Below are 13,208 nucleotides of genomic sequence, written 5' to 3'. Positions count from 1 at the left end.
CATATTTTTAAATGCATAAAGTTAGAAAATTGCAAAACAAATCATTTTACATGTTATGCTAAATATATTTAATTTTAATATAATGGTATATTGACATTTAACCTAAATTATGCCTTTGTGCTAACATAATTGTTTTAAATTTCATTTAAATTAAAATGTATTCTAAAGTAGAAAATACCTTCTTTTCGTATCTCCTAAGTCAAGGTAAGATAGCATTATTCACTATGTGATTTATGAATAGATTTATGAAATCTCACAGCGTTTTACTCATTTATCTAGAAAATATCCTTAAATACTTGTATTATGTTCTGTATTTGTTACAAAGAGAGGAAAGAGTTATGGAAATATGGTAAGAATTAAACTTGAGCTATTTATTCTATTATTTATTGGAATAATGGAGGAAAAAATAACTAATATATGGTATAATAATGATAATAACGCCATAACAGTAACTTCCAGATGGAGAAGTTTCCGTAAAGCAGCATCCCAGTAAGTCTCTGTTTTATGAATGAGGAAAAAATAGTTTTGGTAGTTTAAATAATTCTAGATTCATATCCATAGCCATATTTTGAAAATGTCATTTAAAGGAAAAATTTGAACAGTTGCCCATTTGTCTCCATAAATAATTTTCACCGTTCTACAGAGGACATGACTATCTTCCTTTATAATAATAGGCACATGTGAATGGAACTCAATACAGGCAATTCTCAAAGAAAATTTTGTTGGAAAAACAAGTTTTTATCCCTTTTGTTTGAAGGAAAAAATTCCTGTTTACTTGGCGTACACAATGCAATCCTGACAGTTGTGCCTATGGTGCTAATCAAGGTTCCTACCAGATGATTAGCTCTTAAATATGTTCCCTGCATGTCTCGCTGGTGGTGACAGAAGATGGGCAAAATATGCCTGAGCTGTGCACAAATCTGTCATAGAGTGTCAGTGACAAACATGTGACTACGAACATGATGGTGTCTAAAAGGGGCATTCCCAGGGCAGTCTCCCTAACAAAGACGCATTCTCACAGGGGAATTACAGAAATTCTCATCAAGGCAACCCACACGCTTCTACATTCTGATTAATGTGAAAATCACCTTAGGTACTCCATCTCTTGTTGGCAGGGTAGATCATTCTTGGCCTGAACTGGGAAATATCATCAATAAACCAAGGACTATGGACTTTTGGAATTTTTATTTTGTATGAATAACACCTGTCAATATTGTGAAGTTATTCCAAAGTTGAAATGGATACTAATTAGAGCTTTTGAAACAGGAATCTGCTTTTTCTTCTTATAAACTGAACAGTTTAAAAAATATGGGTTTAAAATGACATAACTTTAGCAGAAGACAAAACAAACCCATGAATTATGTCAGAAACAGTCAGCCCAGAGGAGCCAGCATTAAGTGGCAATCCCACCAATTGCAAGAACAAAGGTTAACAGCTAAATGGTAGATCTGATGCGAAACTATAGCATATTTACTAAAGAAAGTTATTTTTGAAATGACACAATTTTTGGATCGTATTACTACTTTGATTTGTGGTCTCCATGCCAAAAATTTAAAAAGCATCTCCTATCCCATTAATATCCATCTATTCAATGTTTCCTGTCATTAAGGCACACATAGCAGTGTTGGTTTATTTTTTTTTTTAACCATGTTTCATGCTCTTTTTCTCTAACTCTTTGGCAAGATTTTCCAAATCTGCAAAAGAAACATAGAATTCGTTAGCTCAGAGTTGCACATTTTCTCTGAAGCCCTCCTCATGATCGGAGAGTCCATCATATTCTTCTCCACACATCACCTCTTGCTTACATCTTGCTCAAAATTCTCTCGTGCACATAGACCACGGTTTATTGATCCATTCGTGCACATGGAATACTATGCAGCCATAAAGAAAGATGGAGACTTTACCTCCTTCATGTTTACGTGGATGGAGCTGGAAAATGTTCTTCTTAGCAAAGTATCATAAGAATGGAAGAAAAATTATCCAATGTACACAGCCCTATTATGAAACTAATTTATAGCTTTCATATGAGAGCTATAACCTAATTATAGCCTAATAATATGGGGAGAGGGAGGGAGGGTGATTGGAGGGATCACTTCTATGGTTTATCTTACAAGGGTACAAATGAATCTTTCTAAGAGTAGAACATAAATGTCATAACTAAGAAAATGACATGAAGGCTATGTTAACCAGTTTGATGAAAATATTTCAAATTGTATATGAAAACACCACACTGTACCCCATGATTGCATTAATGTATACAGCTATCATTTAATAAAAAAAAAAAAATTCCCTGGTGCATAAAGACATGCTCTGGATCTACATTCAGATCTAACTTCTCTTAACACTTCAGGAATGATAAGAATCATATTTGTTGGTAATTTTTTACAATATTTTATATTTTCCCCATGCACATTTGTCACACCCCATAAAATAAGACATTATACATCTCTTGTCCTGTACTTTCCATGAAAATAATTGAACCACCCAGTTTTAACTGTTTTCACCTAAAGTTCCTTCCACAACTCTGATTTCTTCACCATCTTCTCCCCTAAAAGATTGTATGTCAAATCGAAAGGAAAAACCACCTTCCCTATTCATCTAAATCCTCTCTAGGGATCCTGAGAACAACATCCAGTCCATTTGTTCATTGGACACTTAATAATAACAACAAAAAAGACAACTAAATAGTATTTTATTAAATGCTGTCCCATGTGTCAGAACTGTTAAGTGCTTTATTTAATTGAGTGTCACAATAATGTGTGGTACGACCTCCTTTTCACAGACATAGTGCTTCGTTTGTCCGAGGTCACACAAATTGTCCCTGTAATTGTCAAGAACTACTCTCTAGCTATTATGAGTGAATAGTTTTCCAAGGCAGTCTGTAAGTAATCAGAGCAGATAGTTCAAGCAAATGTTATCTGTAGAATAAACACGTCTGAGGGCTTCGCCCACACTTTGAATACTCTTAAATATGTGATCAGGCTCATAGCAATTCAAAAATTTTTCTCTTGTTGACTGAAGCCTCTTGATTTTTGGCACTAGTAAATGTTCACCCATGACAATGTTACATCTATTTGTATTTCAAGAGAACACATTATTTTTATTCAAATTGTTTTCAATGTGATTTTATTTCTTATCATTTCTGTGGCTTTGGATTGAATTTCCAAATTATATTACTTAATAGATGAAGCATAGCTTTTAAATCCAGCCTCTACTGTTATAGTAAAAAGAGAACTAGGCTAGAGCCTGCCCTCATGAATTCTTGTCCTGATTCAGTTGCTGGAGAACAACATAGCCGCAAGCAAGTTGCCTCGCCCTTCTGGACCTAAGCTTTTCCTGATATGTGGGTCACTAGGGAAGTGCTGAGACAGGCTGTGTTAGGGTCCCCTATTTCACTCCCAAGAAACACAGTTGCCGGAGTCCTTTCTGTCACCCCTGCAGCCTGAATGTGCTCAGCTTACTGGCATTGCTGTGAGGTTGAATTTGTTTCTACCTGTGCGGACTTTACTTTTCTTGATTCTTGTCAAACTTTCATAATGACCCAGGTATGCAGGTATTAAATATTAGAATGTATTAACTTTGTGTTGTTATCCAGCTTTAATAGAAGACAGAGTTGACCACTTAATTATAATATCAGAGTGCATTTATTATTTATATAATAAAAGTTAATTAAGGCCCACAAACAAAATTAACTGACAAATAAACAGGTGTACAATATTATTTTCTGGTCTCTGTCTTTATATTTTAAAACTAGGCTTAAAGAAAAGGAAATATCTCAGTTTTACCCACTGTAGACATGGAAAAATCAAATTATGCTTCATAGAACCCATATGTTAGAAGGGACTCTAGCACAAAAAGAAATAGTAGTAGAAAAGTTAGTACCCTCTGCCAACTATCACTTAATAGGACAAATAAAAAAATAAGCATCTCCTCTAGGAAAGAAGGTTCTTGGACCTTGGCTGATAGCAGTCAGAACCCAATTTCAGATTTTGCATAATAGGTATTTAAATAACTATGTTCTGGTGTCATTTGCCAGACATAATTGTCAGATTACGTCTAAGTCCTGGCCACCCCACTATCATGTGACCTTTGCTTATTGTCCTTAAGATTCAGTATCATCATCTTTTTACATTAATGTTGCCATCGTATGGAGTTACTGGAAAGATTAACTTAGTTAATATACACAAAGCACTTGGGAAATACATGGCTTATATTAGTTACTTAATAAATATGACACACAAGGTCAGATGATTAAGGTCACAACTCATCCTAGAAAACACTACATACCTCACTGCTGAACATGACCAAGGTCACTTTCAAGGTGCTCTGTCCCTGTGGGAAGCTGCGCCCTGATGCCAGCACCTCGTCCACCCTTCACAGCAATTTTGGATTCTTTTTCACATTGGCCATCAGAGCTGTAGTTGCATGACTATGCTCATTGTATGACTACAGTCACCTTCAAAATATTCCCCTTGGCCATATGGCGACCGTAGTGACCCTCAGCAGTGAGGTATGTATCATGTGCGACTTTTTCTAGGATGAGTTCATGAACTTAATTGTCAGGCTTTGTATTCCCCAAGGGTATACACAGAAGACTATACTTATTTACCAAAACATAGACTTAGATCTGTGACACTCTTGTGGACCATTTTCACCATTTCTTCTGTCACTAGAAGAGTGACACTCCTGATAAGTCCCTCTCCTGTGAGGACATTACACTAGAATCGAGGTCATTTATTTTGATAATCACAGTCACGAGTTCAGCTAACACACATTAACTTTCTAAAATGTTATTAAATCATAGTCACGTGTTCAGCTAACATACTTTCACTTTCTAATATTTAATTAGTGAAACAAATTTGCTGGATGTTACGTGGTTTTGCCTAGTTCCTTTACCAAAAGATCGCTTTAGAAATTAGTCCTAATCAGTTATCTTTATACCTGACATAAATATTCACAGTAAAATCCTTCTCTTCTTCCCAAAATTGCTGACTTATTTTTAGATAGACAATAAGGAAATCTGAAATGATTAAACTTACCAAATGTGGATCAAGTTAGTTGATAAAGGTTTGAATGAGGAAGTGAAATTTGAGAAAACAATCAAGAAAACAATAAAGATAAATGGAAAAGGTATTTCAAAGTTATAATCTTAAAATCTTTTTTTTTTTTTTTTGAGACAGTCTCACTTTGTCACCCTGGGTAGCTCACAGCCACTTTAAACTCTTGGGCTCAAGTGGGCCTCTTGCCTCAGCCTCCCAAGTGGCTGGGACTACAGGTGTGTCCCACAATGCCTGGCACTTTTGTTTCTATTTTTAGTAGAGATGGGGTCTCCCTCTTGTTTGGGCTAGTCTGGAACTTCTGAGCTCAAGCAATCTACCCATGTCAGCCTCCCAGAGTGCTAGGATTATAAGGTGTGAGCCGCCACGCCCAGCCTCAAAATTATGACTTGATAAAAGACTCAACTACTAACAGTGAATTCGTTAAACACTTCACAGAACTAGGATTAGATTAGACAAGCCCCTAAATATGAAAAAAATAACTTTTTCATTACATTTAACGTCTGGGATTTTATTTCCTTACTTTACTGGCAGCAAAACTCTAATCTAGACAAACCTATGATTGATTTCAAGTTTATTAGACCCGTAAAGCATAACACATAAAAATAAACTAGCTGGTAGGGCGTAAAGAACGGACAGGCGAAGGTTAAGCAAAGAGAAATCCGCGGCACAAACGGACTCTCCAGTGTGTTTATATCTGCCTCACTTGAGACCGAAGCAGATCCTCGCAGCCACCTGCAATAATTTCAGAGTAATCTGCTACTCAAGAAATGAAACCAACTTAGATTTATCAAAATAAGTAAAAGGCAGTGCAAAAATAGGCCTCTTAGCCCAAGCAAAAATGAAACTGAGAAATCACTCCACCAGGAAGCTTTCTCCAACACCCAGTTTCAAAGTCCAGAGACGAGAAATCCTTTCTGGAAAGCTTTTGAGATATAATTACTTAAACTTTGTTTATAGTGGCACGGCAGAGTCTTTTCTGCTCTTACCCTGCCAAAAAGTAAAACCCTAATGGATTAGGAACATCAACAACTGGAATAGTGGAAACCTTAGAGCAGCCGGGGTGCCAAGAGCCCGGAATGTTTCTGCTTCCTCTGACGCGGCTGCAGCTGGGCTGGCCCGCGCCGGCCTTCAGCTCCGTCCCTGCGCCCCCATCATGAAAGTCACTTTCGTCCATCCCTTGCAAATTTTCCACTTTGCACTGAATTAATAGTACACTGATACGCTGTCAAGATTTTCTTGCACTTGTTTACCTTTTACCACTTCCCTAGCTTTGTCAGTATATGTAATATTCATTATTTTTACCAGCAAACTATACTCCAGATGCCTCACAAAGAGATTTTCTGCATATTCACTTAGATTAAAAGCAATTAAGTTCATAATTCTGGTTTAAATATAAACTTTAACTCTGAGATATTTTACATCTTATTTTGAATGGGAAATACTAGTATTGTTGTTAATTAATTAATTTTTTGAGACAGAGTCTCACATAGTCACCCTGAGGTTGAGTGTCATGGTAATTTATTTTTATGTTTTAAAGATCCTCTTGAATCTATGATTTTGAATTTCTTTATTTCATTCCCACAGAGGGAATCTGAAATCATAGCATTTACCGTTCTTTCTTATGGACAAATGTCCAAACATTAAAACGTATTTTCCATCCACGATGTTCTATCCCCTCCTGTGTACGTCAGTACTATTAGCGGAGAATTACCCGTGCCAGTTCCCTGCCCACAAAGTTACATACACATGGAGAACTCGGAATAATGATCCTGGCAGTCTCCAGCCTTGGGGGGCTCCACCGCTTTAATGACCATGAACATGGTGCCAAACTTCTTTCCTCTGTCCCGAAGCCTCTCCTTGTAAATCACAGCCAGCCTTTTCGGCCACCTGGCTGTCCTGGTCAACACTGTTCATCTTTGTGACCAATACACGTAGTGTTTTTTATTTTCCTTGACAACATCTCCCTTTACCTGCCTGGTCCCCCTTCATGCCTGACTCTGGGGTCTGTATGAATGTGGGTCTTGTGTTGTCTCCTGCTGTGTTGTGTGTGTGGGTCTTGTGTTGTCTCCTGCTGTGATCTGGGTTTCCACTCCCGCTCTCCAGCTCTCTTCCCTGGAGGACACACCACGTTTCTCTTCCAATGTTGAAAATTCCAAGTGGAGGACCCCGTCTCACCATTTTACACCTACACATTTTTTTCTGCTGTTGTTCCATTTTCTGATTTCACTAAGTACCAGACATAGAACACACAGCCATAGAAATATTCTTCTCCTAACTTTGCTAGAAATGAATTTTCACAATAATGATCTGGAATTTGCAAACATGGGTGACCAAATGTCATTGCTTGAAATAGCACGGTCTTCACAGTGGTGGTAGATTTAGAAGCAAAGCATTACAGCGTAACGGAAGACAACTAACCCTCTGTAAATACCTGTTTCTCAACTCTGTTTATCCAAATCCTAACTTTTTAGACTAATGACCCATTAAATGCAGTGTTCCTGGTAGGTACTGACATTCCTCCTCACCAAGCAGAATCTATTCCGCGCTCTGATTCAGTCAGTTCTGTTATAAAAGAAGAATGAGGCTCGGAACTAGCTGCACCTTAATTTTTATTGTGAAAGCAATCTTGAATTTAATTAAAAAATACATTATGGTAAATATTAAAAATATAGCTCATCTGTAATAGCATTGATATAAAAAGCAAGTATCTTGATATGTTCAGTTCAAATGTTTTCAGTATTCTTTATTGTGAAATATTATGTGTATTAGCCACCGTAAATTTAGAAACTTTAAGGAAGTTAAACGCTACGATAAACTTCCCATAGTTCTCAGCATAGAAATAAGTATGACAATGACTTTATTCTATATTTCTAATTATTATATGTAGAGTAATAATTATAGACCTAACCAAAAAAAAAAAAAAATACAGAAAAGACATGTTTTAAATTTAATGAATGCTATTTTTCAGTTCCTACACCTCTCTCATGCCGTTAAGTATTATACTGTACGACATTTTCTGTTTAGAGCCTAATTTCACATGCTGTCATTAGTAGTGATTTCTCTATATCAGAAAACTGGTAACAGCATTGTTTAATGATTGTTTTTAGTTTTATGCCTCTCGTTTTAACACATTCTCACTCGGATTACACCTGATTTGACACATTTGCTTAGTTTTCACTATGCACAATTTTTATAATGTGTACTGTGAATTCTTTTCTATTTTAATCACCTAATTTACTTCATTTTTTATTAATTAGATAATTATTTCAATTTGAACTCATAGGTTATGTTTTCTGAACATCTGCATATCTAATTATGTATTTTGTTGATTTGCTTATCTACAAAACAACTTAATTAACAAAAATATTGGGCACAGCTTTAATGTCTCAAAGCTCCTAACTTTTAATCTCCATTTAGCATTGCACAGGAAAAGGCTATTGTTATATTGGTCACTCTGCTTAAATTCAACATGTCTTTGCTACCTGTTACATTGTTTTTAGTATGTTCCCTTGTATGACTGTGAATGTGTGTGGAATTAAAAAAATTAGCATTTGCCACAATGTGTATTAAATCTCCTGTAATATTGCTTAAAATTTTTTATCTGAATAAACGCTGATTAATCAATCACTGAAAGAATTATATTTTTATATCTTTGACTAATTGTTTTTTAGAAAAAAAAGAACCTGTTCTGATTTTATTATCCTGAAAGTATCTTTATATCATTTTTACATATGCACTATTCTCATGTACCCTTAGAAAGTTACTCTAGGCCAGGCTTCATGGCTCACGCCTATAATCCTAGCACTCTGGGAGGCCAAGGCCAGTGGATAGCTTGAGTCATGGGTTAGAGACCAGCCTGAGCAAAGAAAAGCAAGCAAGACCCCGTCTCTACAAAAAATAGAAAACTGAGGCAAGGGGCCTCAGAGCCCAGGAGTTGGAGGATGCTGTAAGCTAAGCCCAAAAGTTGAGCCCAAGAGTTGGAGGATGCTGTGAGCTAAGATGTCAGAGCACTCTATCCACAGGGACAGTTTGAGACTCTGTCTCAAAAACAAAAAACAAAACAAAACAAAGTTATTCTATGACTTATATTACAATGTATCCAAACTCTTTTTTCTTATTAACACAAAGACATAAGATCTAAATAGACTTAATACTTGACAATAGCTATATATGTATGCATGTGTGCATACAAGAAGATTCACTTTATCTCATACTCTAACCCAAGGGTCAGCAAACTTCGGCAAGGATCTCACTGGTGAATACTTGAGGCTTTTCTGGCCCTTCAACTCTGCCATCAGAGCCAAGGCAATAAGTAAACAGATGTGTGTGTCTCTGTCACAACAAAACTGTATGTTCAAAAACTGGTAGGGGCAAATTTTGCCTGAGTAGCGTAGTCGGCTAACCCCAACTCTCATCTATGAGGTGCTAGTTGGTTCTCTTCTGGTGCGTATCACTAGAGAACAAGTTGATATGCTCTGATTCCCATGCAGTAACCTGCCCCTAGCAAGCAATCCCCGCCCAGTGCAGCATTTCCATATTAATCCCAGAAGCCCTTCCAGTTCCAGGACCTTTTTCTGACATTTGAATGAATACACTGTTGGGAACACTTCATATCCTGGCATATGTGCCATCACAAATCATTTCCAACCCACTTCACCAGGCAATATGGAGTAGCCTACTTGTGGAGACATTTATCTAACATGCAGAAACATAAGGCTGTGTAATTTTCTGGTTACAATCTTTACTGGTTACCTATTGCTGCATAACAAATTATCACAAATTTATCAGCTTAAAATAACATACATGTATTATTTCAGAATTTCCAAGGGTCAGACATCTGGGCATGGTATAGTTGGGTCCTGACAAACTGCTTAGGTTTTCACAGGCTGCAGTAAAGATATCGGTTAAGTAGTGTTTTTGTCTGGAGGCTCAGCTGGGGTAGAACCCATTTCTAGGCTCACTGGTTGCTGGGAGCATTCATTACCTTTCACCTGTAGGCATGAAGTCTCCTACCTCTTGCTGACTACTGCTGGAAGCTGGCTTAGTTCCTACAGAAGCTGGCTTAGTTCCTACAGGGGGCCTGCAGTGTCTTGCTCTGGAGATATTAGATAATTAAGGGACACATCTTTCCTTGAGCCAACAATACGAATCCCTACTCTAGAATGAGTTTGTCAGCAAGAGGAAGATGTGTAGAGGAATGACATGAAGGTACTGGAGGTTTAGTTCCAGACAACCACAATAAACCAATATCACAATAGAGAGATTCAAAATGTGTTGGTTTCCCAGTGCACGTGAATTATATGTGTACATTATACAGAGCTCTATTAAGTGTGAAATACCACAAAGTCTAAAAACAGGCATATACCTTAAGTAAAAAATCCTTTATTGTAAACAATGGTAACAATTATGTGAGCCTTTGGCAAACCACAATCTTTTTGCTGGTTGAAAATCCTACCGTGATATTACTGGCTATTGACCAATTTGATGGTTGCTAGAGACTGCAATGACTGTGAGGATTTCTTAAAATCACACAACAGTGAAGATCATCATCCCATTCACAGATTTCTCCATAGCCTGGGATGCTGTTTCAAAGACCTTTGCCCACGCTGGAAATTCTCGGTTTGGAGTCAGTCTTCTCAAACCCGCCACTGCTTTGTCCACCCAGTTTCCACGATATTCTTTATCCTTGGTTGTCACTTCAACATGGTTCAAACCACCTTCTTCAACAGGACTGCGTCCCATCTCCTCTGAAGAAGCCGCCTTCTCTGCTCACTCATAAGAAGCAAAGTTTCATCTCTCCAGATCTGATGGCGTGATGCTTTTAGTTCAGCCAGACTGTTAGACTCTACTTCTAAGTCTGGTTCTCTTGCTATTTCTACCACATCAGCAAAAACTTGCTCCACAGAGGGAATGAACCCCTCTGAGGTATACATGAGGGTTGGAATAAAGCATCATTTCAATTCTTGTCAATGCAGATATTTTGAGTCCTTCCTGTGCATCAGAAATGTTCTTAATGGCATTTGGAAGGGGGATGCTTTCCAAAGGTTTTCAATTTACTTTGACCACATCCATCAGAGAAAGCAGTGTCTATCAAACTTAGAGCCTTACAACATGCGTTTCCTAAGTAATAAGATTTGAAACTCTAAGTCGCCCTTGATCCACAGGCTACAGGAGAGACGCTGTATAAGCAGAAATGAAAACAACACTAGTCCCCTTGTACATCTCGTCAGAGCTCTTAGGTGACCAGATACATCATCGATGTCCAGTAATACATGAAAAAATTTTTTTCCTTACTGGTATGTTTCAACAGGTGTTCTTGCAAACAGACTCAGGTTTTATTGTTCCATCTCTAGAACAGAGGAGATTTAACACAGTTCTTATGGGCCTAGGATTTTCAAAATAGTGAATAACCATTGGTTTCAAACTAAGGTCACCAGCTGCATTAGTCCCTAACTAGAGGGGGAGCCTGTTTTTGAAGTTTTGATGTCAGACGTTAACGTCTTTCTGGTTATGTAAGCCCAAGATGGAATCTTCTTCCAATATAAGGCCCTTGTGATTGAAAGCCCGTTGTTTAGCGCAGCCACCTTTATCAGTAACCTAGGCTAGAGCTCCAGATAGACCAAAGCACAAGAAATCTAGATATGCCTTCATGAGGCAAGTTGGTCACAGAGTGACATCTCATGATCTTCGTCACATTGTGTTTCTGAGAAGCTACGTAAACACCAGGAGGAGGGAAAAATAGGGACAACTGTAGAATGCAAGTTTAACACCATTGAATCTAAGCTTCTAATTAAAAAAAAAAATTACAAAGTATTTTTTTTTGAGATAGAGACTCAAGCTGACCCCTGGGTAAAGTGCCATGGCATCACAGCTCACAGCAAACTCCAACTCCTGGGCTCAAGCGAGTCTCCTGCCTCTGCCTCCCAAGTAGCTGGGACCACAGGCACCTGCCACAACGCCTGGCTATTTTTTGGTTGCAGCCATCATTCTTGTTTGGTGGACCGGGCTGTATTCGAACCCACCACCTTAGGTGTATATGGCTGGTGCCTTAGCCACTTGAGCCACAGGTGCCGAGCCCGAAGTATTTTCTAGCTTTTAAAATTCACTATGACCTAGTGTAAACATATGTGCCCCATAATTGTGTAGTTTTAGAGTAATTCTTTCATTTGTCTTGTAGGTTGCTTACTAGTAATCATTTTAGGTGTCACGAAGTACTGTGTCTTTTCTGCTTGTCAGCATCATTATTGGTAGTTGTTAAAAGCTGCATAGACATCTTTGACCCGAGCAGCATTTTGAAGCAGTGATGTCCACTACCCATCATTTTAAATGCAACACTTCATTGCACATATCTTTTCAGAAGGGAGAATTTTCTACAGTCAGTGTAATGGAGGTAAATACCTTTTAGGCAGAAACTGCTTAAGCATGGTGGTTGCAATCCAAAGATAATCATCATGATCTGGTAACAGAATTGTATGACAGAATGACGTGGGCTCACAGGGTTCGCCAGAGCCCAGGCATTATGTTTAGAAGTTACCTTGACAACGCTAGTTCACTTCTGCTCATATTTCAAGCTATTGTCGCTCTGCAACTTACTAAAAACTCAAAGGACAAGAATGTAAGCCAGAACAACTTGGCTACATTAAGTTCAAGGGTAGGTAACTGGCTGTTACTGAAGCTTGAATCAGGCATCAACTGATTTCTGGTTCTTGAATCAGCATTTCTTTCTTTAAATTGCCCAGCTTGCCATTATATAACAAAATAGAAATTTTCTAATGAATGTTCCTAACTAAGCTCTGCTGTCCTGGTTTAGAAATTTAAGTCAGAATATAACATAATATCTGCAAACTTAGACACTCGTGATATTTCATCCTCCTCTCATCCACTTAATTAGAAGTGGGTTCAGTTTGTAATTATTGGTCCCAAACTTCCTCCTAAATGCATTAAGTATTCAATTAAAAATACATGTAGACTATCCAGGATTATTTGGTAACCTTTCAATATTTATGTTTTTATTTAAAAACTTTTTTCTAAAACATAAAGTTTACCTTATACATCGTCTGTTTAAAATGTGTACACTGTAGATCCAGTGTACAAAGAACTATAACATACATATACATTCTCTTACTGATGGAAATTTCAAATGTTTCC

Source organism: Otolemur garnettii, unplaced genomic scaffold, assembly GCF_000181295.1.
Source record: "Otolemur garnettii isolate 467f Iridium unplaced genomic scaffold, OtoGar3 scaffold00030, whole genome shotgun sequence".
Taxonomy (NCBI): domain Eukaryota; kingdom Metazoa; phylum Chordata; class Mammalia; order Primates; family Galagidae; genus Otolemur; species Otolemur garnettii.
The sequence above is the reverse complement of the archived record's forward strand: the minus strand, read 5'-3'. Positions refer to the sequence as shown.